Raw genomic sequence first — 12,136 nt, forward strand, 5'->3', positions numbered from 1 at the left:
AAGATTTTAGACTTTTAAACTCATTTTGAATATGAATTGTGTGTTTTTTACTTTTATATTACGTTTTAGCCAGTTTTTAAATTTTTGAGAAAAAAATGACTAAAATACCCCTGTGTGGCAAAAATTTTATTTTGGTTGTTTTTGATCTAAAATAGTATTTATTCTCTAAAAACTCGATATTTTAACAATGATTGCTCACAGGAAAGGAAAGAAACTGATATGTAAGCCTTGCGGGGTTCCGATTGGCATTTCGGATAATGAGTGTCATCGGGACGTCGCGACGATTGTAATGGGGCCTGATGGAGGTTCCGGGTCGTGACAATTTGCTTCTTAAATTGCTAATTAACATAGTAAGTTATTGGGTTGAACTATTGAGATATAATATGTTATAGTAGTTTTTTTTTTTATAATATGTTATGATAGGTTATTAAGTTGGACTATTAAGATATAATATGTTATGATAGGCTTAGATTTATATCAAAACTTAATGGGCTTGGATTACTAGGCTCACTTTTTTTAAAAAAAATTTGATAGGCTTAACATATTAGTTTAGAATTTATTTGTTAAGCTTAACTAGCAATATGCTAACCATAATGACTCTAATTTTACATTAAGTTTAAATTTATTCAAGAAAGGAGTGTAAAAGTAGTTAGCAGTTGGAAGATAAAGAAAATTTCTTATAAATATCTAGATTAAATGTTGAATACCTTGGTTTAGTATTAGACATGGAATATATCATTGTTTAAATTCTGTTGTACCAGTTGCTGTAGTTAACATGATTGACAGATTGTGACCTTAACTTGCTTTTTGGGATACATGGTTTAGAGTTTTATTGAACGAGTCTTATGACAACTAAAGTGTACCTAAAATAAAAGTTGTCAATTATACAAAGTAATGAAGTTATGTCTTTAGGGTCAAGTGATCACTGTTATATCTTATTCTTTGGGTTAAATGAGTCACAAGTTCCTATAGTATTAATCATATGTCACCTACCTTCTATGTTTTCTAGTTGGAAATGAATGATAATGTTGAAGGTTTTCTTATGGAATTAAAGAGTTAGAAACCTATCCAAATAACCCCACTTACCTTTACCTTAGACCAAAATAGAATGCAATATAATGCTTGCTGTAGAACTTAAAAATATTTTAATTTCTAATAAGATATGCATGGAAAGCAATATGTCTTAGGTAAGTACAATTTTCCATTTAGAAAATTAGGGTTTCAAGTTCAATAATCAAGTAGACAAGATTGAAATTAATTTCTTCATATATCTCAATCTTGGAACATTAACTGCTAAAAGATTAGATAGAAACAAATAATTGCTCAATATCATAAAAATTGAAAAGAAAGATGGCTTTAAAGTTTTTGTCAATTAAAATTCTACTACGTTAATATGCGTATCAAATAGATAGTATATAAGCAAGCAGAGTATCGATCTCATGGAGAATTGATCTAAAATTTTACTAAGTACTAAAATTAAAACAATTTAGTTTTATTCAAATACTTAAAATTTGAATTCTAATTAAACTGAAAAACACTCAAGCAAAACTAATTTAATTAAAAATTAAAGCAACAAGATAATTAGGTAAAAAGCAAATCAAACAAGCCTAGGATTACAATATCCCTCACACTTCATCTAAATCTTACCTCTTTTCCTTAACTTATTTTAATGGGTTGAATTTCTAATCTAGAGTCCTCAATTATTTATAAAGGTCTCCTAACTTGTCTTATAAAAATATCTATTTTAACCAAAACACTATATCCCTATGTGAATTGAAATTTAAAATAAATTCATTAAGTTCAAACTCAATCTGGCTACATAGGGCATATAGGCATATCCTTATCCTATACGCAAATCAATTATTATGATCATATGCCATCCCAATTTTAATCTACACTAAACTCCCTTTCCCAAGTTTGTTTAGGTTCCTAAATCAATTTAATTGGTGATCAGGCTATTAAAAGAATTAAGAACAAATTGGAATAAACAATTCAAATCCCATTAAAGATAAGTAAGAAAGAAATTAAAAATTTTGATTACATATGAATTAAATTGCAATCCTAGAAAAAGAAAATTAGCTACGCATAATTGCAAAGACAAATAACATTATATAAATTTCAACCATTGAGAGCAACAAGAAAAATAAAAGTTAAGGAAGAAAACAAAACGATTGATTCTAGCTTGTTTTATGAATTTCTGCCTCAACTTTCAGCCTCTTGAATCTTTAAAAGTTATCTCCCCAATGTCTCATAAAAATATCCTATTTATACTAATAAACTTAACCTAAAATCTGCTAAGTTAACCTACTCATTTTAATTATTGGGCTTAATAGTGTAATGAGGCCCAAACATCAATTGTCAGCTTTAAAATTGCCATTCCCGTAATAGTACATTTAGTCATTTTCTAACATGATTTTCTCTATCTTTGATTCTAAACTTGGCAAAGTGATCTTCATAAAAGTTGTAGCTCTTTCTCTTAAGTTTCCAATAGTTGAAGAATTTCATCATTTGGAGTTCTCTAGCTAAAGTTATGGTAAAAAAACTGAAGCATATGCAAGCAGATTTTCGAGTCTTTCAACACCGTATTTTCCAAAATTAAACTCAATTCCCTTAATTCCTACAAAAATATAAAAAACTAATCAATAATCATCAAATTAAAGGAAATAAACATAAAATTAAAATAACTCACTTAAAAATAAACTAATTGTCAAGCCCGACCTTATAAAATACTTTCCATGTCATTCATATGATTGACAATATGCTTGCATACTTGGAAAGCCCCGAAAGAAAAATCGTTAAAAGACGACAATGTACAAAATGGTACAATTAAGTTAATTTAAGCCTCGAACTAGATCAAATAGAGAATTTAAAATGAAATTAAGAATATTAAAGTCCCAGAATGGTTTAATATGGTGATTTGGAGTTCGAGGATCAATTTGGAGTCAAACTGAAATTTTTACTGTCTAGGGGCAAAATGGTCATTTGCCACCTAGGGACATAATGGGAATTTTTAGAAAAGAAATTTTTTTTGGCCCCATTTGACTTATTGGAGTATAATTTGAGGGTTTGGCAGTGAAAAAGTTTAATTCCAGTGATTTCTAGAGTGTAGGGGCAAAATCGTAATTTTACCACCCGCAGACAAAATTTGAGATTTTGAGAGAATTTAGATCAAATTTGACAAATTGGAGAATGGTATAAGTATAAGGGATGAAAAATTTGTCTATGGGAAATTTTTCAGTTTTTGGGGCAAAAATGTAATTTTTGACTTTTACGGGGGTAAAAGTGTAAATTTTAAAAATTACTCCACCAAGACTTTGGATAAGTCTGAGAATTTTATCTAAGCTATGGATATGTGGGACAAGTGTATGGTGAAAATTTGGAAACAAATGGATGGCTAGAATTTAAGGAATTAATAAAACATTAAAAAAATGAATAAAATAATATTATATTATTTTAGCCTTTAAAAAGGTAAAAATTCCGGAATTCTCATCTTCTTCAGCTGTCCAAACCAGGGGAGAAAAGGGGGAAAAAAAAAAATAAGAACCCTACCTGAAAATTTGGGAAAAATCAAGAGAAATCAAGAAATCAAGCATTAAAAAGGTAAATTTCATTGATTTTCCTTGTGATTTTCACTACCCATGCATTTTTTTCTCATTTCCATGCAAAATTAGAAAGTGGGTATGGACACCCATGCTGGCCAAACCTCCATGGATGAGTTTTGAACTTGATTTTTGGTTGATTTTAATTGAATTAAGTGATTTTAGTTAAGTTATATTGAAATATAGCAAAAATAAGCTAGAGATATAATTTTCTCCCATTGAAACCCATTATGCCGAATTTTCTAGGGGAATATTGGCTGCTGATCTTGATGTTTATTTGAGGAATTATGATGAATAATGATGAATTATGAGCCTAGAAAAATAATGGGAATTTTCGGAGCAAAAATATAAATTTTTACCCACTAGGGGTATTTTCGTAATTTGCTATCGAGACTGATAATTTGCACCACACTGAGGGACATTAAGTCAATTTGGGTGCAATTGAGGTATAGAAACTGAAAAAAATTAATTTGGAGTTTAAACGGACGCGTATATCGATTTATCGGGTAAAAGACCGAAATAGGCTAACACCGCATTTAGGCAAAAATTTAGACATTTTTGCATTCCATATCAAGCATTAGTAGTCTAAATTAGTTTAATTTCAATTTAGTACCAATGTGGTGAATTTCTCGATTTTGTACTGTGTCAAGGTGGTGAGTCCTCCGATAAAGGCAAGGGAATTGCACCCGAGGACCAATAGTCTGAGTATTTCGAAAATCCCCACTCTAGACACGGTGAGTAACCTTACCATCATTTTAATTATCTAAAGTATGTTTTTATTCGGTTTTGGTGAATTTTATGAAAATGAGTTCAAATGGTAAATTTTTATGTTTTGTAAACAAAATGAGTTTAAATGAAAATATTTTATAAATTGTCTTGAAACGAAATAACGATTTTGAAAATAGAGTAATTGGAGACCACTGATATGTTGTAAATTTAAAATTGAATTAATGGCTTATGTTATTGTATTGGCATGACTGGCTGGGCTGTGTTTTTTATGAATTATATGAATTGCTTTATTTTACCCTTGCAGGCTGGGTAGTAATATATTAGCCCTGTCATGCTGTCAAAATTTTATTGTATGGTGGGTTTGACCTGCTGCAGTGGGCTGGATTCTGTGGACTAGCCTATTAGAGGGGCACGGAATCCTGTTATATTTTTACCTCGGTTGGAGAGGCGAGTAGGGTAACTCCTGAGGTATAACTTTTAGAGTTCACTTCACGCCAAACCACCTCGTGAAGGGGAACTCGGCCAACGTCAAGGAATGGCTATGTTTTCAAAATAAAAACATGACTTTCTAATAGCCTTGGCGGACTCAGTTGGGATAGCCCTCGGCCAAGGTATCCCAAATAACTGAGTATGATAATAATTTTTGGCATGAGCCAAGCTTTTTAAGAAATTCATAAGCCATACTGATTACTTGCTTTAAATAAATTGATTTCATTTGGTTGAAATAAGTTGAAAGATGATAAATTACAGTTTGATGAAATGTTTTAATAGTCTCCTTTTACTCGACTTTAGATATTTTGAGTGATGTTTGTTTACTCACTGGGATTTTATAATCTCACCACCCTCATTTCCACCCATTTCAGGCTCAGAATAGATTGTAGATAACTGATATCGGCGAGGATTACAGTTGAACTTGCCACATCCAAAGACTGTAGGTTCATTTCTTTTGATACTTTTGGTCATTCGTGGGCCCACGTGTCACTGTAAATTAAATTCTATACTTTGGTTATCTGTATTACGGTATGTAAGAATTTATTTTGCTTTTACGCTATAAAAATTATTTATGCAGTGTTCTTAAAATATCGTTTTATGTGAAAATTGAATATTTTATTTAATATTTTTATTTTATTATAACAGTCATAATTCCATTTTAAACGAATGTTTTAGACATCCAAAATTATTTTTGATTATGAAATATGTGTTTTCCACTTACATACTATATTTTTAGATGATTTTGAGATTTTTGGGATAAATGACCAAAATACCCCTGTGAGACGAAAATTATTATTATTTTATTTGTTTAAGTTGGAAACAGTTTAAAATCTTTTAGAATGTGGTATTTGGAAACAATTATCCACAGGGGAAATGAGAAGCTGATATTAAAGCCTTGCAGGGTTTCGGTTGACATTTCGGGTAATGAATTTCGATCGAGACGTCGCGACGGTTGTCACGGGCTCGATGGGAGTTCCGGGTCGTGACACTAATAATAAAAACAACTAAAAATAACTTAATTATAATTAAAAATTAAAGACTTAGCTAATATTTAGTAACAAAATTAGACTAAAATAATTCAATAAAATAAAATTATCACAACCCCAAACTTAAAATTTTGCTAGTCCTCAAGCAAAAGAAAATAAAACATGAAAGAAATTTTTATGAGAGATAGAAATAACAAAACATGATTTCTCAATTTTTCCCTTAGAAATTATCTCCAATTCTAGTTTAAGGTAACATATAGCTAATCCTTAAAGTCATGCATCAATTCAAGTGAAAACTAATTTTTCGAGTGGACCTCTTGTGTGTGTGTGTGAATAATGTCTTACAAAGAATATCATGCAATTCAGATTAGTTTATGCCAAATCTAAGCATAGGTTAGCAATAGAATCCCATAAATTTGTTTTTCATCTCTCTATCCACTAATGTAGATTAACACTTATTCAAGGATCAATAGGTCTTCATTAAGGTTATAATGTGAGACTAGGATCACGGTATGATAAAGGATATATTTAGGCTCAAATTCACCCTAAGCACTTAATTAATCTAAGACCTATAAAGAGCTCACAAAATTTTATAGCACCCACAAACTTGAAGTATACTTTCCTTCGTACAACACACTTTATTTCTTTTTTTTTTTACAACCCCAAACTTTATTTTGACAATTATAACCAAGGGGTAATTTTTCTAACAACCATCACCTTTTTTTTTTTTGTTTATTTTTCTTTTTCACCTTTCTCCCTCTATTTATCCTTAAGCTCAAATCATTTCCTAGAAAAATTAAAATACTTAAAGGGTGAAAAGGTTTAAATAAATAGGTCAAGGCTAACACAATTGTGTATTTACAAAAAATGGTAAATTAGGCTCTAAAAGGATGACTAAGGATAAATAAAACAAGATAAGCTCATAAAGGTTCAAACGATGCAAAGATTGCCTAAATCACTTCCTATCCTAAGTGCTATCTAAGATTTCACCTTGAGAAAGAATTAAACAAATTCTAGAATTCTTGACTTCACTATACTTTTTAACAACATAAACTTTTTCTAAATCACATAAGAATATTTTTCTAAATCACATAAGAATTCTAAGCAAAGGAATATAATGCTCAAAATATCAGAAGTCACATTCTAAAATAAAGCTAACTTAAGAATATCACATAAAATTAAATCATAACCATATGTTTCCCAAAAGCTAAGAATTACAAGAAAATCAAATTATCATCCTAGGATTGGGACACTTGTGGATAAGGTGCAAACTATCTCAATTTTTTTTAAACACAAATAAAACATGCAAAATATAACTAAAAATAAAACTAAATAAACCTAACATAACGAAAAGAATAAACCAACTAAATTCTAAAATGCTCCCCCAAACTTTGAACAAAACATTATCCTCAATGTGATAAGAGAAAATTAGAGAAAAAAGGACAAGAATACTCCCTTAACTCCGAAGCTATAGTCTACTAGGCCTCTTCATCATCTCTACCAAAATCGTCATCAGAATCTGAATTTGTAGGCAACGAAGGAAAAGTAGTCATGTCCATCCCAATACGGTCTGCATAGGCTTACATCATTTGGGCAATTACCTAGTTTTGCCTCTTGTGACGGTCTAGACAACAATCAATGTGTTGCATCCATTGAGCAACACTACTTGTGGGAGTCGACTATGAAAGTGAGGGGTCGCTTGAAAAGAACTACCAAACACTGGTGTAGACTTTTCCAATTGCTTGAAAATGCCCATGGTGATGGGGTTTTCAATTGTTGCAGTTCTTTCTTATTGTTTTCGCAGATAATGTAGTGATCAAGGCAAAAAAACCTATATCATCTCGTTTGGTGTGGCTTGTATGTAAGTTGGCATGAGAGATAACCTTACCAATGTTAATGGATTTATGCGTCACAATGGCATAAATTGGAACTACATGATCCTTTGTGACATCGCTGATATGAGTAGAATGGAGTAATCTCATTGCTACAAAGTGCAACCAAACTTACAGCTCTTTTTTCTTGGCACTTCATTTAAACGAAACGGGTTCACCATGTGATATCTTCTATTAGGCTCCCTCAACATAAAACACCCATATAATCTCATTGCAATACTGATGATTGCCTAAGTACTGCCCATATTCATCATTCTCAATATTGGAAGTTCCAAAAAATGCGTTGATAGCTTGACTATGAAAAGGGACTTGTTTGCCACACACAAAAGCAACGCCATCAACTTGCTCAAACGCATTTGCATAAAACTCCCTAACCACTGGCACAACTGCAACTCTAGGTTGGTCACTAAATAGTTGCCAATGTCGTTCTCGAATCATCTAATAAATCTCCTCATAATAGATGATGGGGATATTGAGCCCTCGTTCAAGAATGGGCACTTTGTTGATCAACGATGTATGATATCGTGCGGAGGCATCAACAAAGACAAACTTTGATGTATTAAAAGCGCCACTTAAGCTTGGTTTGGATTGCTTGGGTGCCATTCCTACAAAAGAAATCAAGCAATCAAAATCAATTCAAAATACCAAAGTGCAATCTGTGTGACGTGTAAACAACCATGCAAATATTAAAGTCCCACATGCACTAATGTAATTAATTGCTTTGCAATTCAACAAACCCAACTCAGTAATCCCATAGCAACATCCTAAAAAACAAATTTGGCAATCTCATACCACAAACTTCAAGAATTTTTATATTCCTTTAAATAATCATACTTCATATCCATCATCATACTCATTATTACAAAAAAATAAAATAAAATTCTATAAAATAGCACGCATCCAAAATTATTAATTATTGTAATTGGCACCAAAATATCCTAAACATAAGTCCACTTACTTAATCAAATATTCAAAAACATGGAAATACCCAGTAGCTATAAACCTTTCACATGAACCAAGCATTTGACAAGTAAAGTTGCAACAAATAAAAAAAATAAGAACCTACCCATTGGCAATAAGAATTTATCTCTAAATACTAAAATCTGCCACACTCCAAACATAATCAATGAGCAAAGTTTAAAACCCATTAACAATTATGCACAATGGAGTCATTTAATGTGCAAAGATTTTAAAATTTCACAATGGCATTGCTTTTCAACACAAAAATCATTCTCTCACTACATAAAAGTGGAAAATAAGAGAAACCCAAATATTTGTTAGAGACATTGAGGGAACTTACCTTGATGGAGAAGTGAATGCAAGATAAAACCCAATTGAGGAAGAAAAGAAAAATATGCAACTATATTTTTTATATGAATATAGGGAGGGAAGAAAGATATTTGAAAGAGAAAAAAATGAGGGAGATGGTTGGAGAAGAAGAATGAGCTTAGGTACAGCGAAAACAAGGGTTTTTAAAATGATGGGGTAGGGCTCCGATCAAGCATCGCGGCTCTCACTTATGTTGCAACCAAAGTAGTTCACTTCGGGTTTCAGCATCGTGGTGCTCAAAGGTTCAGTTTGCCTTTTCAATACAAAGCTGTGACACTCACTTTTGAAGGCCACAACATTCAAGCATTTTGTTTCTCATTTTATACTTGCTCTTTCCAACGTCGTGGCACTCCATTTGAGGGCCACGATGCTTAAACATTCTATGTTGAGCTTATATTTTGCCTCCTTTCAAGGCCATAGCTTTCAAATAGAGGGTCACGACTTTGACCTTTTTTTTTTGTAAACAAACACTTGCAAAAGGAAACAAAAATTAATTAAAAAAATAATAATAAAATAAATAAAAATAAATAAATTGTAACTTGAAAATTAAATAAAATAAAGACCAAAATGTGTAAAGTTCAGGAACTTGGGTTGCCTCCTAAGAAGCGCTTCAATTATAGTCTTCGGTTGGACTAACTTGGATTTTAAGCCATGTCAAGTAAGTGTATTGAGGACTTTTGGCAATTAATTTCGCTTCCCCAATAATGCTTCAACTTTGTCCATTGACATTGAATGTTTGCCCATCCGTCTCCCTAAATTCGATTACTCCATGTGGAAATACCTCATTGACAATGAACGGACCAAACCACTTTGATTGGAGCTTCCTCAAAAATAATTACAAGCGAGAATTATAAAGCAACACCCATTGTCTTGGCTCAAAGCTTCATTCTACTATCTTTTTATCAAGCCATTACTTTGTTCTCTTTATAGAGTTTGGCATTCTTATAAGCTTGGAGGTGAAATTCATCAAGTTCATTTAATTGCAATAACCTTTGCTCAACTGTCATTTGTAAATCAAAATTTAACTTCTTCATTGCCCAACAAACATTATGCTCAAGTTCCACTAGGGGTGAGCAAATGTAAACTGAACTGAACAATCGAATCGAACCGAAATGAGTTCGATTTTTTTGATTCGGTTAGTTCGGTTCTTTGGATAGTTCGGTTAGGATAGTTCGATTATTAAAATTAATTTGGTTCAATTTCGGTTAAGAAATTTTCTAACCGAACTAACCAAACTTAAGTAAGGGTATTATGGGGATTTTGCATGAAAAATATATCCTAAACCTAATATCTTCTCCTCTTTAGTTCCTTTGTAATTACATGAGTATCCATCTTATTTATTATAATTTTTTATTATCATTTTTAATATTTTTGTAGTATTGATTTATTAAAAAAATAGCATAAATAAATATATACAAACAAAAAAATAAAAAATTTGTCAAGTTTAGTTTTTGGAAACCAAACTGAACTAACTGAATTAGTTCAGTTTCGGTTTGTTCGGTTATTTGTATAGTTCAGTTCGGTTTGGTTATTTTTAAACATGAGTTCTGTTAGTTCGATTATTAGATATCCAAAACTGAATTAACTGAAATAACCGTTTGCACACCCTTAAGGTTCATTGGTAGATGACAAGCTTTGCCAAAGGCTAACTTGTATAGAGACATGCCAATTGGGGTTTTGTAAGCGGTCCAATATGCCCATAATGCATCATCCAATCTTCTTGCCCAATCCTTTCTTGTGGGACAAATCGTTTTCTCCAAAATTCTCTTGATTTCTTGATTGAATACTTCCACTTAACCACTAGTTTGAGGATGGTAAGCAGTTGCAACCTTACGTTTAACTCCATATTTTGCAAGAAATGCATCAAAATATTTGTTGCAAAAGTGACTCCCCTCATCATTGATAATTTCCCTTGGAGTGCAAAAACAAGTGAAAATATTCTTCTCGATGAAATTCATCACCACCTTGGAATCATTGTTAGGAAAGGCTACCGCTTCAACCCACTTGGAGACATAATCTATTGCAAGTAAGATGTATTTGTTGTTGTATGAATATATGAATGGACCCATGAAGTCAATACCCCACACATAAAAAATTTCTATCTTAAGGATGTTGTTAAGAGGCATCTCATGTTACCTTGAGATATTACTTACTCTTTGGCACCTGTTGCAATGCAAAACAAAATTGTGAGCATCTTTAAATAATGTAGGTCAATAAAAACTTGATTGAAGGACCTTAGTAGCAGTTCTTGTTCCTCCAAAGTGTCCTCCATAATCTGAAGAATGGAAATGGAGAAGCTTGCTTTGAGTTTCTTCCTCTGGGACACATTTTCTAAATATTTGGTCTTGACACTACTTAAACAAGAAAGGCTCATCCCAAAAATAAAATTTAACATCATGTAAAATGTTTTTTTGATGAAAATTTAAATCAAAGGGAATAATATTACATACAAGCTAATTCATGAAATCAACATACCAAGAAAATGATTTCTTATTAACTTGAAGGACTTATTCATTAAGAAAAGTCTCCTTGATAAAGGTTAAATCTTTATGTCACAACCCGGATGTCACGACCCGGTACTCCCCTCGAGCCCGTGACAACCGCAGCGTGTCTCGGTAGATACTTATTGCCCGAAATGTCATCCCGAAACCCCGCAAGGCTTTACTATCAGTTTCTTTGTTCCCTTGTGAGCAACCATTGTCAAATATCGTGTTCTAAAAGATTTTAAGCTGTTTCCAACTTTAAACAAATAAAATATTAATTTTTCGTCTCACAGGGGTATTTTGGTCATTTTTCTCAAAAATTTCGAAACTGGCTAAAACGTAATCTACAAGTACAAAACACATAATTCATATTCAAAATGAGTTTAAAAGTTTAAAATCTTCATTTAAAACGAAATTATGGTTATTTGAATATAATAAGAAAATAAAAGAAATATTAAGTAAAATATTCTATTTTCTTATAAAACAATATTTATAGAGTTATACGTGAATAATTTTTATAACGTAAAAGCTAAATAAATTTATACATACTTAAATACAGTAAGCCAAAATATTTAATTTAATTTACAATAACAAGAGTGCCCCCGAATAAACAAAAGTAAAGAGGA

This window comes from Theobroma cacao, chromosome 7, assembly GCF_000208745.1.
Source record: "Theobroma cacao cultivar B97-61/B2 chromosome 7, Criollo_cocoa_genome_V2, whole genome shotgun sequence".
In the NCBI taxonomy this organism is placed as follows: domain Eukaryota; kingdom Viridiplantae; phylum Streptophyta; class Magnoliopsida; order Malvales; family Malvaceae; genus Theobroma; species Theobroma cacao.